Below are 13,411 nucleotides of genomic sequence, written 5' to 3'. Positions count from 1 at the left end.
AACATAGGCAAAGCTGCTGCTTTGCCCACCTTCAGTTTGCTGGCAGTCAGATTATACTCTGCTGGTTAGCGCATCACAGATTCTCCCTAATAGTTTCAATTTCAAATATTCTATCTCACAACCAGGCAACACTGTTAAATTTGCTAGAACCTTATTCTCATGATATGCAGGTGACTTCTGCTGATGGAATCAATGTTTTAACTTTAAAACTCCATATCGGAAACTTTTTACATTTTAGGCATTGGAATCTCATTAGCAGTCAAGTGAAATCTATAAATTTTCCCTCTACCCCCAGATTCTAGTCACATATACGAATATACTTTTGAACACAGTTTCAAGGGTTTTACTGGACACTTCAAGCCCACCAATGTCTACAAAGCATAGTCTAGAGCCCCTGATCCACAAGTAAAAATTTCAGTGTTAGTTGGAGAGGATGGAAGCATCATGGAAGACAAGGGTGCAGCAATGAGTTGGAAGAACTCATGCCACAAGGACCACAGTTACAAGTGACGGTATATGCGTCACACCCTACAAATCTCCTTCAAACCCCTCAACACCGTGTGCTCAGTCATGGTGCAACAAGTCCATCCAGAAGTTCAGAAACTATTTCACTTCCCTGGGAAATGGCAGAACCAGAACTGAAACAGATTTCCTTTGTCCCAGTCCAGCACTTCCTGGCTGCTCCAGTTGCAGTTTTGTCTCAGGGTCTTTCCTGAACAACTGAATGTTAACCTTTAAAAAAATATAGCTCTCTTTAGGGTCTTATAAAAAAGTCCCTCACAATACACTTGTGTGTCCACGCACATCCACTTGGACGTGTACTTTCACGGCGGTGCCCTGTGAGACTGGCGGCCAGGGGAGCAGCGGGCAATAGCAGCCAGTCCCAGGCTTACTGCTGATCCTGTCTCCAGGACCCCGCGTACTGGCTTTCTCTGCCTAAATGAAACTTGCTTTCACTCTAAAAAAATATCTTGAAGAGCAGTATCAGGAAGATGCTTATAATACAACCCAAATGAACATCAACCCAAATATACCTTCTGGACTCTCTCTAAAGACCCTGGGACAGTTACCAGAACAGACTGGTTATGAGTCAGGGAGAGTTCTCATAATCACAAGGGCAGATTCTACAAAGACAGGTGACTTTGAGCCTCCTTACAACTGGACTTTCCTAAGAGTTATCCCCAGTAATGGTGCCTGACATGCAATCATTAGGACTTATTACTTGGGTTCTAAGAACTGTCATTTTTTCAAAAGTAAAAAAAAAAAGGGGGGGACCTTTTCTATCCTATTTTGAATGATCTGACCTTTTACCCAAAAGACAAATGAGAGATGAGCTTAATAGTGGAGAAGACATAGAATACCTGCCAAAATCTTATGTGGATAGAAGAGCAAGAAAATAAATTTTAATTATTTTATAAAGAAAAAGGATTCTAAAGTGGGACAATGGGACAACAGGAAGTTAGTCCATGAATAATTCAGAGATTTCAAAAGTGGTACCAGGGACCTCTTTTATAATACTGTTACCACGAAAGAGTCAGTCAGAGCACCAGAGAGTCTCCCCTATTGGCCAAGATGGCAGCAGGGAGAGGTTCTTACACTGAGCTTGCTGAGAGCTGGAAATAAGAATGGATAGGGTGTGAAGACCCAGCAAGAAAATTGGATAGGAAAAAAAACCCTTTCCTTCCCTATCCTGAGAAGAATGGCAGACTTGAGCAGAAAGAGGAGACGGGCTTTGAGACCAGAGTCCACCATTCTCCCGGGTTGTGGGGCACCTAAATAAAACCTTCCTTTTTCACAAGCATCTGCCCCAGGAGCTTAGCTTTTGTGGCAGCAGGCAGCCGAACCTCCATTTTTTTCAGTTATAATATTACTCACCCATGCCAAGCCAGTAGGAAAGGTTCAAGACCCTTATAAATTTCAGGTCCCACTAGTTATAATCATTAGACCCATTATTTTTACAATGGCTTGAATAAACAAAATGGGGAACTACATGCTCCTTTCACCTTGGTCTAAGTTATTCCGGCTTTATGCCATGAGACAATTGAGAGCTAGTTTTGTTAGAAAGAAGTAAGCAGACCAAGATAATGTAGAGCCCTTGTTAGGAGAGCAAAAACATGGCAGGCAACGGTTTATGGAGAAGTGGAGATCAAAAAAATAAGCTTCTTATTTCATAAAGAAATCATGGGCAGTCCTTAAATAAAGGTTCTATGCAAACCTAGAGATTCTCCTCCCCGCAGATCCCAAAGCAGAGAAGGTGAGGCCCCAGAGCCTTCGCCCATAGTCATGAATTTCTGAAGTGACACCAGGTACATCTATCCTGAGACAGAGGAGAGCACAGACTCTTGGGTACCTCAGGTCCGATTCCTGGTGATTGCACTCTCCCTTAGGCATCAGCTTGAGAGGGGAGAAGTGGAGGGCAGGCTACTTGAGGGTCCTTCACTCTAAGGATGGATGACAGTGGGAGACAGAATGTGAAGACTCTGGGCACCTGAAAGAGGGCAGTGAAGAATGGTGCAGCATCAAAATGGGAGGTGGGGAGGCTGAAACACAAATAGTCAGATCTTCTCAGGAGGCAGACTGCGTGCAAGCTCCACACAGATCCTAGAGATACGCTGTACAGAGAACATGGCCTAGATTTAAGTTTGCAGGACAAGAGCCAGTAATCCATGTATAAATCAGATTATTTCAGAAATGACATGATTAACCTCCCTCCCAAAACAAAAGTTCAGATCTCCAAGAGCCTCAGGCTATATTCCTGATGATCCATTCATTAGTCTCTTAATTGGTAAACAGGTCAATAAATCCCAGGTGGTTGGAGAGGGAGCTGTGGTCTTCACCTTGGTGAATTCTCTGACCTCTCAGACAAGTGACTACTTGGAGTTGGTTTTGCCCAGGTGGACACATAGTAGCAAGAGAATGGAAATCTAGGAGGGGACAGCTAAGAAAGTAGAAAATAGTGCAGAGGCAGTAACGGGAGAGAAGGAAAACCTTTTTCTATATTTCATAACAAAATCTAGAGCAAGTCATGGGACAAAAAGATTCCAGACACCCAGAAATACTTTCCATAGGAGAGGTCAGAACGAGGACACAGAGCATTTGTTCTGGAAGTGAGAGGTTTCTGAAGAGACATCACCTACCTTTCCCCTCTCAAGGAGAAACAGCAGATCTGTGTAAACCTATTGTGAATCCGAACCTCTACTTCTCTTTTTTGTAAACACTGCTGCAGATGCCCTCCATTTCCCTCAGAAGCTCTGTTTTCTCACAAATTCTTTCGAGAGGCATGGAGGGCTGTGTGAAATTGAGGTGGTTTCTGAAGACCTAGAGCTAGATTAGTGGAGTAGATGCCAAATCTACATTCAAAGAGTGATGAGGGGCCCCCAAACTTTTTCCCTGGTTCATTCTAAAGGAGGATGATCAAATGGGTAGCAAATTTTAAAGTCAAACAATTCCTTTCTAAGGCTTTTTCTATATTCTGACAGTTCATCCTTCCTTTTTTTTTTTTTTTTTTTTTGGTGCCAAAATGTTTTTGTAAGTCCTGGCTGGGTAGCTCAGTTGGTTAGAACTTCATTCCAATATGGCAAGGTTGTGGGTTCCATCCCTGGTCAGGGCACACACAAGAATCAACCAATGAATCCACATGTAAGTGGAATAACAAATTGATCTCTCTCTTTCTCTCATCAATAAATTAAATTTTTTTTTTTGCATAAAATAACTTGATAATGTAAAGTTCCTTTATTTTACAGATTTTTGTTAAAATGTTCTTATTGGGCTAAATAAAAGGTTGTCAATCCTTTATTAGTTCTTTTTTTAATATTTCATTTTTACTTGTCTCTGATCTCTAAGTCTGAGCTCAGTAGAGCTAGATCACAGTACTCTCAGCTGACTGTTAACGTGACATTAAGAAAAGTGCTGGGGCTTGGGCAGGCGACATTCAACAACTTCTCCCACATCAGTGTGCATCTGCCCTTCCCCTTGTTTCTTGCTTTCTGGTGGCAAATGTGGTTTCTGGGCACAGGATTGGTTTGGAAGCATCTGCTGGTCCTGTCTCTCATGTCTTCCCCTCCCTTGCCACAATGAACTGTACCTCGTTTCTAAGTTATTCCCCAAACCTTCTGTGTATCACTCTCTACAGTTGATACATTAAAGTAGGTAGATGCTACTTAACATTTTCCCCCTCTTTTTTCGGGGATAGTGGGGTGATATGGAGAATGCGATAAGAAGAAACAAGAACCAAGAAAATGAGGAGCACTGACTATCCATGAAGACTAGTTTCCTAATTTACAAGTGATCCCATCCTGTTCCTCCCTATGCTTGCTTCAAGGGTTTGAAGGGCCCATCCAGAAAGGCATACACTCCCATCCATGCTGGGGCTCAGGCCAGTCTAGGGACACTAGGTACCTTCAAACACTGTCAACAAGAACAAGTAACACCAAGAAATCACTAAGGAAACAAGTTATGTCTGACTGCCCAACTATACGATGTTGTTTCTCAGAAATGCCTCCAGTAGGCACCCCCATTCCCCATGGTCTGTATCTGTCCTCCAAACTCAGATAGAGCATAAAATCCATCTCTCTCAGAAGACTGGATCGTCTGCACATGCTCTTCACTCAATTTCCAACTCACTTCATGAAATCGAATGGAAACTCCAGGGAAAACTCACAATAGTACCCCCGGCCTCCAAGATTTTTCTCACAAAGGGTAAAATCAAGATAACAGCAGAATAACTGTCCATCTCACCGTAAGTTCCACCCTAATACAGTATTCTTAACACAATCCAGGAATTTCATAGAGCAAGGGTCCATATATATCCTTAGGAGTTTTAAGAACCTGGAAATAAGTATATATATATATAATTTTTTCTTAAAAATACTTTCTATTACTTGGAGTTAAAACTGATTTTTATTTTCTTTTTTTTCTGTATTCATCAGGTTAAAAAAATTTCTCTCCCTACTTCTCCTTCATTAAGGAAAAACAGATGGTAAAAATGGCCAAAGGAGGAGGGGCTGGGTAGGGGTAGGCCTTTGTGGATAACCCAACAGAGGGGGACAGAATCACAAAATGGAAGGAAGTAGCTTCATTCCCTCTCCTTGTCTGTCTTTAAATATGCAAGTGAGAGCAAGAGACATTCATCACCTCATCTGCCCCTCAAGGCTTACACAACAGCCCTCGAAGTCACCCTGATCACCAGCCCCCCAAAGGGAACATCGGCACCTTCAGATGTCTGACATTGCAGCTGTGTCATGACATTGGGGAGATGTTATGACATCCAGCCCAGACACTTACATCACCTAGAAAGAAAAACTTAAGCCTCATTCTGAGTGTCCTTCTTCCTCCTCTGACACACACACATACTCACACACGCAAGCCATCTTGAGAAAGCTCCTACCCTCCACCATATTTTTATTATTAATTTAGCCCAAAGCCATCTACAAGCCAGAGATTTCAGAATGACACATTACCCCTCTTCTGACATGGAGGGCAGGGGGGTGCGGAATTCAGCCACAACCTTGGTTAAAAAAAAAATCTCTATTTTTCACATTTGTGAATTATATGACTATATCCCAAAGGATAACTGAGGGTTGGTTTGAACAATGAAGAAGAAGAAATACAAAGGCTCTGGGTACCTAAGAGGAAATCTCAAAGGAATCAACGGCAGGGGAGGTGGTGAAGACAGAAGATAAGTGCTCAGAATTCATAGATGTCTATAGTAGCCCCTGGGAAATGCTGCAAATACAAGCTAAAACCACTTGCCACAGAGGGCCAAAGCAGAAGAGATGGAACTGCAATCCACCAACAAGTCAGTGGCTTCAGAAGTTACTCCGGGTACTCCTAAGAACAGGGAAACTTTGTAGACCCCCATGAACCTCAGGCAACATTCCTAATCTGCAGGGAACTCTCCTTGGGCAAACAGGTTGCAAGCAAAAATAGAAATCCATGGTTCTCTTTGACCCCGGTGCTGCTCATTCAGCTTCTTATCCAAAGAGCTTAAAGTAGACTCTGACAGGTTGGAGCTGAGTGTCTAAACACCAAGACACTGGGCATGAGGAAGGAGGCCACTAATGAGGTAGAAGAGAGAGATCAGAGGGGAGGTGAAAGAGAGCAAGAAAGCAACCTCAAATGTTTCTTAAAGAACTTGAGGGCAAGTCATGGGGATAAATTCTAACCTTACTCTAGGGATATAATATGGCATATCCCAGAGCAGGCATGATAACAACCCAGAATCCATCTGTATTTCAGGGATTTAAAAAATGCATCTGTTCTGTTCATGGAAAAAGGGAAGGTGCGGATTCCTGTTAACCCAGACAAGGATCCGGCTGGGCCACCGTGCTCACCCTTGGAAAGCAGGCTGAATGTTAAAATGGGGAACTGTGGGCCTTTCTTACTTTGGTGTGATATACCTGGCCCTTTGCCAAAGGATATGTGCCTTTGGGTTTTGATAAGGGAAGAGAAGACAAAACATGAAGGGCCCTTGTAGATGAAAAGGAATGCCTTAAAAAATGCCTCAGCATTGAAAAGGGACATGGGACAACTAGGAATTAATTAACCATACTTCACAGAAGCTCAAGAGAAAAAGACCCCTTTGTATATATGGTCCAAGATGCCAACAGCAGGAGAGGGTAGTGTGTCCAAAACCAGGCAGAATGAGAACCTTTCCACAAGCCAGAGATTCTGGAATGACATCAGCTATCTTCTCCCGAGACAGAGGAAGGCACTTCCTTGCAGACCTGGACCTCCATCTTTGTCCCCATGTCCTCCCTGGAACAGCAGCTTCGTGAGGCGGTAACAGGGAAGGGGTCTATTTCACCAACTGTGAGTTATGTGGCCTCTTGCCAAGGATGACTGAGCACTTATATGGGCAGGGGGACATTGCAGATATCAAGGAACTGAAGGAACTGGGCACCACAGAGGAGTCTCCTCTGGAGAAGGCTGACAGTATCAGAAAGGGCAAAGGAGAAGCTGAAATACAACCAAACTTCACATACTCCAGGGCACATCTTGGGAAAAGCTCCAATGTAGGTCCTAGTGTTGACATTCACAGCAGAGGGAGCCACTTCCCAACAAGGTGAGATGTGGACCCATAATTTGGTGTTGAAATGTCTTTTCTTCTATCATGTTACATTGATAGTACACAGTTGTATGTGTGTGTGTGTGTGGGGGGGTTAATCCCCTTAATAAATACTGATTCAGGAAAAGTAGATAAATCTTCTACTTTCCTAAAAAAGGAGGCAAATCCCTTTTATCTCCTAAAAATGTAGGTAAATCCCACAATATATGTGAGGATACAGCAACCACTGGCCCAATAGTCCTAAAATATCCATTTAATATTTTCAGAAACTTTAAGGATCTGCATCTTAGCCACTACTCACATCATTTGTTCCATGACCCAGCAGTCTCAACCAAATAGGCAGCTGTAGACCCCCACTTGGGATGATCGAAATCAATCTCTCTTCAATATACAAACAGGAGACCCTGCTCCCACCCAGTCTTGCACCCAAACACATCCCAACTGCAAGTGCATCAGCATTATCCCTGCCTTTTGCAGGGTATCTCATAATTCACTAGCAGGGAATTTAAGGGCAAGGAGTTGGTTTCATTCATTTTATTTCCCTTGTTTCTAGCCTAGTGCAAGGCATATTTGGTCTCTCAGTATTTATTTATTAAAGAATAAAGGGAGAAAGGGAAAGGAGGCAGTTGGAGAGCAGACAAGGGAAACATGCTTATGTCTAAATGGCAAAAAAAAAGAGAGGGGATACTGCTAAGTAATTCTCCTCTTGAAAGTCTCTGATCGCAGACCTTTTTTCCTGCCTCCTTCTTGTCCTTTTCCTTTAACCAGTGACCAACTCTCTCTTTACTTTTAGTACCATTAAATATCTTCCAAAGCTTTATTTCCACATTTGCTTTGTTTTTTGGACATTTCTGTAACCAAGTAAACTGAGGCTCTGCCACATGACTCCTTAACACATGACCCAACAATTAGTATTGAAGGAAGTAGGTTTTTCTTTCTTTCTTTTCTTTTAAAAAAGATTTTGTTTACTTATTTTTAGAGAGGGAAAAAAGAGAGAGAAAGAGAGGGAGAAAAACATCAATGTGCAAGACATGCATCGATCGGTTGCCTCTCACACCCCCCCAACTAGGGACCTGGCTGGTAACCCAGGTATGTGCCCTCAATGGGACTCAAACTGGTGACCTTTTGGTTTGTAGGTTGGCACTCGGTACACTGAACTACACCAGCCAGGGCAGAAACAGGTTTTTATGTACAGGATTCCAACCTCGGGGTGGCTGAGAGCACTCCTGCTCAGAGCCCTGCTTTCCCATGAGACACAGCACTTCCCTTGGCTCCAAAAGTCTATGAGCCAAAACCATGCCCAGAAGTTCCCCAAATTTTATCTGCTCTTAAACTGGCTGTGTGAATGGATCTCCATCTCCTCTGGAGGGTGCTCTGATGGGTTTCAGAGTCACCATCCTCTTGCAGCAGCTCTCTTTTTCAGGATCTGGGGTATGCTGTTCTCAGCCTCCATATAGTAGTTCAGGAAAACATGTGCTGTGTTACACTGGATCATGGTGGAGTCCAGAGAGACACACATTCCAAAAGAGTGGTGATTAAAATAGAGGTGTTTATCAGGTTTCTCCATTGTAAACTTATTATTTTCCTCTTTTTAATTAATCCATGATGAGCTTCAGGTAGCTGGGAAAAAGTAGGAGGATATTCAAAGCAAGCTAGAATTTTGTCATCACCAAACTTCCTTTCCCCATTCTGCCCCTGACTTTCCATACTATACAAAAGAGGATGTCTGGGTGTCAGTCTCTAAACTGATAGTGAACCCTTGTACTTTTCTACCACTCTATGTAAAGTTTATTACCACTTTGCAAGCCATTCCTAAAAGACTTACAGACACACAAATCTTAATCACTTAGAAAAATTAGGTCATCGAGTTTCCCCTAATATGGCCCAGCTATCCAAATCATCACTAATATGTCTAGGATTTACTCTATGGATACTCTGAATAGAGAGAGATCACCCCTGACTGTAAAACCCTCATTGCCTCCATGCCAGTTCCTACAACTAAAGAAGACTACCTTCCCTTCCTTGGATTGGCTGGATATTTTAGAATCTGGATCCCCAACTTCAGCCTCATAGCTAAACTGCCGTATGACACTGCCAAGAGCCCACTAAATGAGCTCCTGCCACCAAATAAGCCAATTTGCCGATCAGTTGAGGAGCTGAAGAAAGCCGTAATAGAAGCTCCAGTTCTAGCCCTCGCTAACCTAGAAAAGCCTTTTATGCTTTATATAGTCAAAAGGCAAGGAATAGCATTAGGGTCATTGGGACAAAAATCAGGACCTGACCTCCAGGTAATCACTTACTTATTTCAGCAGCTAGACCCTGCAGCATGAGGCTGGCCTGCATGCCTGAGGGTCTGGCTGCCAAAGCATACTTCCTAAAGAGGCCCCAAAACTTACTTATTCTCAGTCTATAACTGCCCACTCCCACCCCCACAGTAGCAGACTTAATTGCCAACTAGGCAGAAAAAGTCCTGCATCCCTGAAGGCTACAGCAGTTCTTCCTAACTTTACTCCAGGCATCCCATGTAGAAGGAACTAGATGCACCACCATGAAGCCTGCTGTACTCCTCCCTCTACCAGAGACCACAGGAGAGGAACACTCCTGCTCTGAATTCCTGGCCACCATCATTTCTTCTTTTCCACATGTTTCTGGATTGCCTCTCTCTTCCCCAGAAGACACCTGGTTCATAGATGGGAGCTCATTCATGAACATGGGTCAGCGTAAGGCTGGATGCCCTATTGTATCCTCTACCCAAGACATTGAGGCTAGCCCCCTTCCCCCAGGGATATCCTCACCACAAGCTGAACTCATAGCCTTATGAGCGCTCAGCTTGGCAAAGGACGGACAAAATCAACATATACACTGACTCCAAATATGCCTACCATATTTTACACTCACATGCCTCCATATGGGAAGAGAGGGGTTTCCTCACATCCAGAGGATCCCCCGTCACCAGTGCAGACCTCATCTCTAAACTCCCCTTAGCAGCACAGCAAACTTCTGAAATAGCAGTTATCATTGCAAAGGACGCCAGGGCAACACGTCTGTCATCTCAGTTGGGAATGAGCAGGCGGACAAACACACTAAACAAGCAGCCACTCTTCCCCCGGCTAAATACCAACTCCTAGCTTTCCCAGCACTAACACCAAGACATACTTCCCCAAAATTAAAAAAATGTATACAAGGAGGGACAGTCTGGGAAGGTTAGTGGCTAACCAAAGGGAGGTGATTAATACTTTCCCTAAACAAAAGAGAAGAATTCTTCTCTCATTTCCACAAGTAGGATTCCAGCCTCTCCTCAAATTTCTATGCCCTCTAATTATATGCCATCAACTTTCCTCCCTTCTCCAAACCATCACTCAGCAACACCCTATTTGCACTCAAACTACTACACAAGGGGGACTCAAACCTCCCCCTGATCCTTTGCCACCCACCAAGCCCAAGGCCATGTCCCAGGACATGACTGGCAAATTGACTTTACCCACATAGCCCCTGTTAAGGAATACAAATACCTGCTGACAATGGTAGACACCTTTCCAGGGTGGGTCGAGGCCTCCCCCACCACCTCAGAAGATGCAACTGAAGTTGCCCAGGCCCTGCTCAAAGCCATCATTCCCCGCTTCGGTTTACTGATCACTTTACAATCGGATAATGACCCTGCCTTTATATCTCACATCATTCAGGAGATAGCCAGAGCCTTGAACACCCAATGGACACTCCATATTCCCTACCAACCCCAGTCCTCTAGTAAGGTTGAAAAGGCCAACTCTATTCTTAAAACATACTTAACCAGACTAGTTCTAGGGCTTCATATGGACTGGATCCCTCTTCTCCTACATGCACTAACCTTTGAATAAAGGCCGCCCCACGAGCCTCCATGTTCCTCAGCCCTTTTGAGTGTACATACAGCAGATCTTTTCTGTTAGGAAACTTCCCTAACTCTCCATCTCCCTTGGGAGATTACCTACCCACCCTTGACCTGACAAGACAGCTACTGTGGGGACGTGCAGACAGGGTACTGCCCAAATCAACTAACAATGCATTGGCTCCTGCCACCCTTGAACCTGGGGGTTGGGTACTTTTAAAAAGTCCCTTGGAATCAAAGGGGCCCTTGTCTCTCATTGGGAAGGATGTTTTTAGGTCCTTCTCATCAAGACGTTTCTAGGAGGTGCCACTTCCTAAGGTCTGACAGAAGGTTGGAGGTGAGGGCTTACATGGTTTCCTGACAAGTTTCCTGGCGGGAACCATAAAATATTCTAGTGCTATTGCCAAGTTTTCCTGTTAGGGTCTCGGGGCTTCTTGGTAGGAGTTCTGGGTATAATGGTTCCTTCAGCAATGACAGACCCAGGCCCTCTGATATTTCACTCTTTCATTCATAAAGTTTGTTATGTATGGGACTCCCTACAACATGCCTCTCACTGAACTGGGCAGTGGACATATAAAAGGCCAAAGTGAAGGAGCTGACAGTAATGACTGGCAGCAGCCCGCAGGGCTCTCGTCTGCCTGGGGTGCTTTCCAGAAAACTATCCCTCCTTCACTTCTCAGTGTCTGTAATGTCTCTTGCTTCTTCAAATAACCCCAAGTTCCTATCTCACCTAATTTCTCTGTCCTGCCCTATGTTTCTGTATCTTTTTTTCAACTGTGGTAAAATGTAAGTAAAATCTACCCTCAGTGACTTTCAGTATATTCACAGCATCATGCAACTATTGCCACTATCTAGTTCCAGACCATTTTCATCCTCCCCAAAAGAAACTGTACTCATTGCACAGTCCCTCCCCATCCTCCCCCTCTTCCCCCACTCCCAACCTCACCTCCACCCCTGCAACCACTAATCGGATTTCTGTCTCTGTGGATTTGCTTATTCTAGATATGTCTTTAAAATGGAATCATGAAATATGACATTTTGTCATAGTTGCATTCACTAAGCATGTAGTTTTCAAGGTTCATTTATGTTGAAGCATTTTTCAGCACTTCATTTTTTATGACTGAATAGTATTCTGTTATATGGATATACAACATTTTGTTATATGGATATACAATATATGTGTATTCTTCCATCAATTGGTGGACCTTTGGGTTGTTTCTACTTTTTGGATGTTGCGAATAGTGCTATTATAAATATTCATGTGCAAATTTTGTTTGACTATTTTTAATTCTTCTAGATATAAGTCTAGGAGTGGGATTGCTGAGGCATATAGTCATTTTATCTTTAGCTTATTGCGAGATTTCTAAGCTGTTTTCCACAGTGGCTGCAGGATTTTATGGCCCCACTAGCAACATGTGATCGTTCCAGTGACTCCACACCCTCACCAGCACTTGTCCTAATTAGAGCCATCCTAGTGGGAACAAACTTGGACTCCACTGTGGCTTTCATGTGCATTTTCCTAATGGTTAATGGTCAATGATACTGAGCATCTTTCATGTGCTTTTTGGCCATTAGTGTATTTCCTTGGGAGAAATGTCTATCCAAGCAAGTGCTTTGCCATTTAAAAAAATTTTGGTAAGAGTTCTTTACATATTTTGAGTAATAGACACCAAATATGTAAGTTAAAAATATTTTTCTCCAATTCTATAGGTTGTCTTTTAACTTTCTTATTGTGTTCCTTGATAAAGTTTTACTTTTGATAAACTCCAATTTATCTTTTTCTTTTATTGCTTATGTTTCTGTTGTCATATCTATGAAACCATTGCCAGATTGAAGCTTATGAAGATTTATCAGTGTTCCCTTCTAAAATGGTTTTAGTGCTAATGTTTATTTAGATCACTGACCCATTTTGAATCAACTTTTATATATAGTGTCAGGTAAGGGTCAAACATCATTCTTTTGCATGTGGCCATCCAGTTGTTCCAAAACCATTTGTTGAAAAGACTGTTCTTTCCCCATTGAATGGTTTAGTCATCCTTGTCAAAAATCAATTGACCTTGGATTAATGTTATCTTTCTGGGATGTCAATTCTATTTCATTGGTCTATTTGTCAATATTATTTCAGTACCTCATTGTCTTGATTACTGTAGCTTTGTAGTGAGTTTTTAAGTAAGAAAGTAAGTATTAGTTCTCCAATTTTGTCTTCTATTTCAAGATCATCTGGCTATTTGGGGTCCCTTGCAATTTCATATAAATTTTAGAATAAATTTTTCCATTCCTGCAAAAAAAATCATTAGTTTTAAAATATGAATTGCATTGAATCTCTGGATTGCTTTGGACATTGTTGCCATTTTAACAGTATTAAATCTTCTAGTCTGTGAATTTGAGATGTCTTTCCATTTATTGATATCTTCTTTTAGCAATTTTTTGTAGTGTTCTGTATACAAGTCTTATGACACTTTGATTAATTTATTCTCAAG

The sequence above is a fragment of the Phyllostomus hastatus genome, unplaced genomic scaffold, assembly GCF_019186645.2.
Source record: "Phyllostomus hastatus isolate PE091 unplaced genomic scaffold, TTU_PhHast_1.1 phas_scaffold_501, whole genome shotgun sequence".
Classification (NCBI taxonomy): Eukaryota; Metazoa; Chordata; class Mammalia; order Chiroptera; family Phyllostomidae; genus Phyllostomus; species Phyllostomus hastatus.
Note: the sequence above shows the minus strand (reverse complement) of the source record.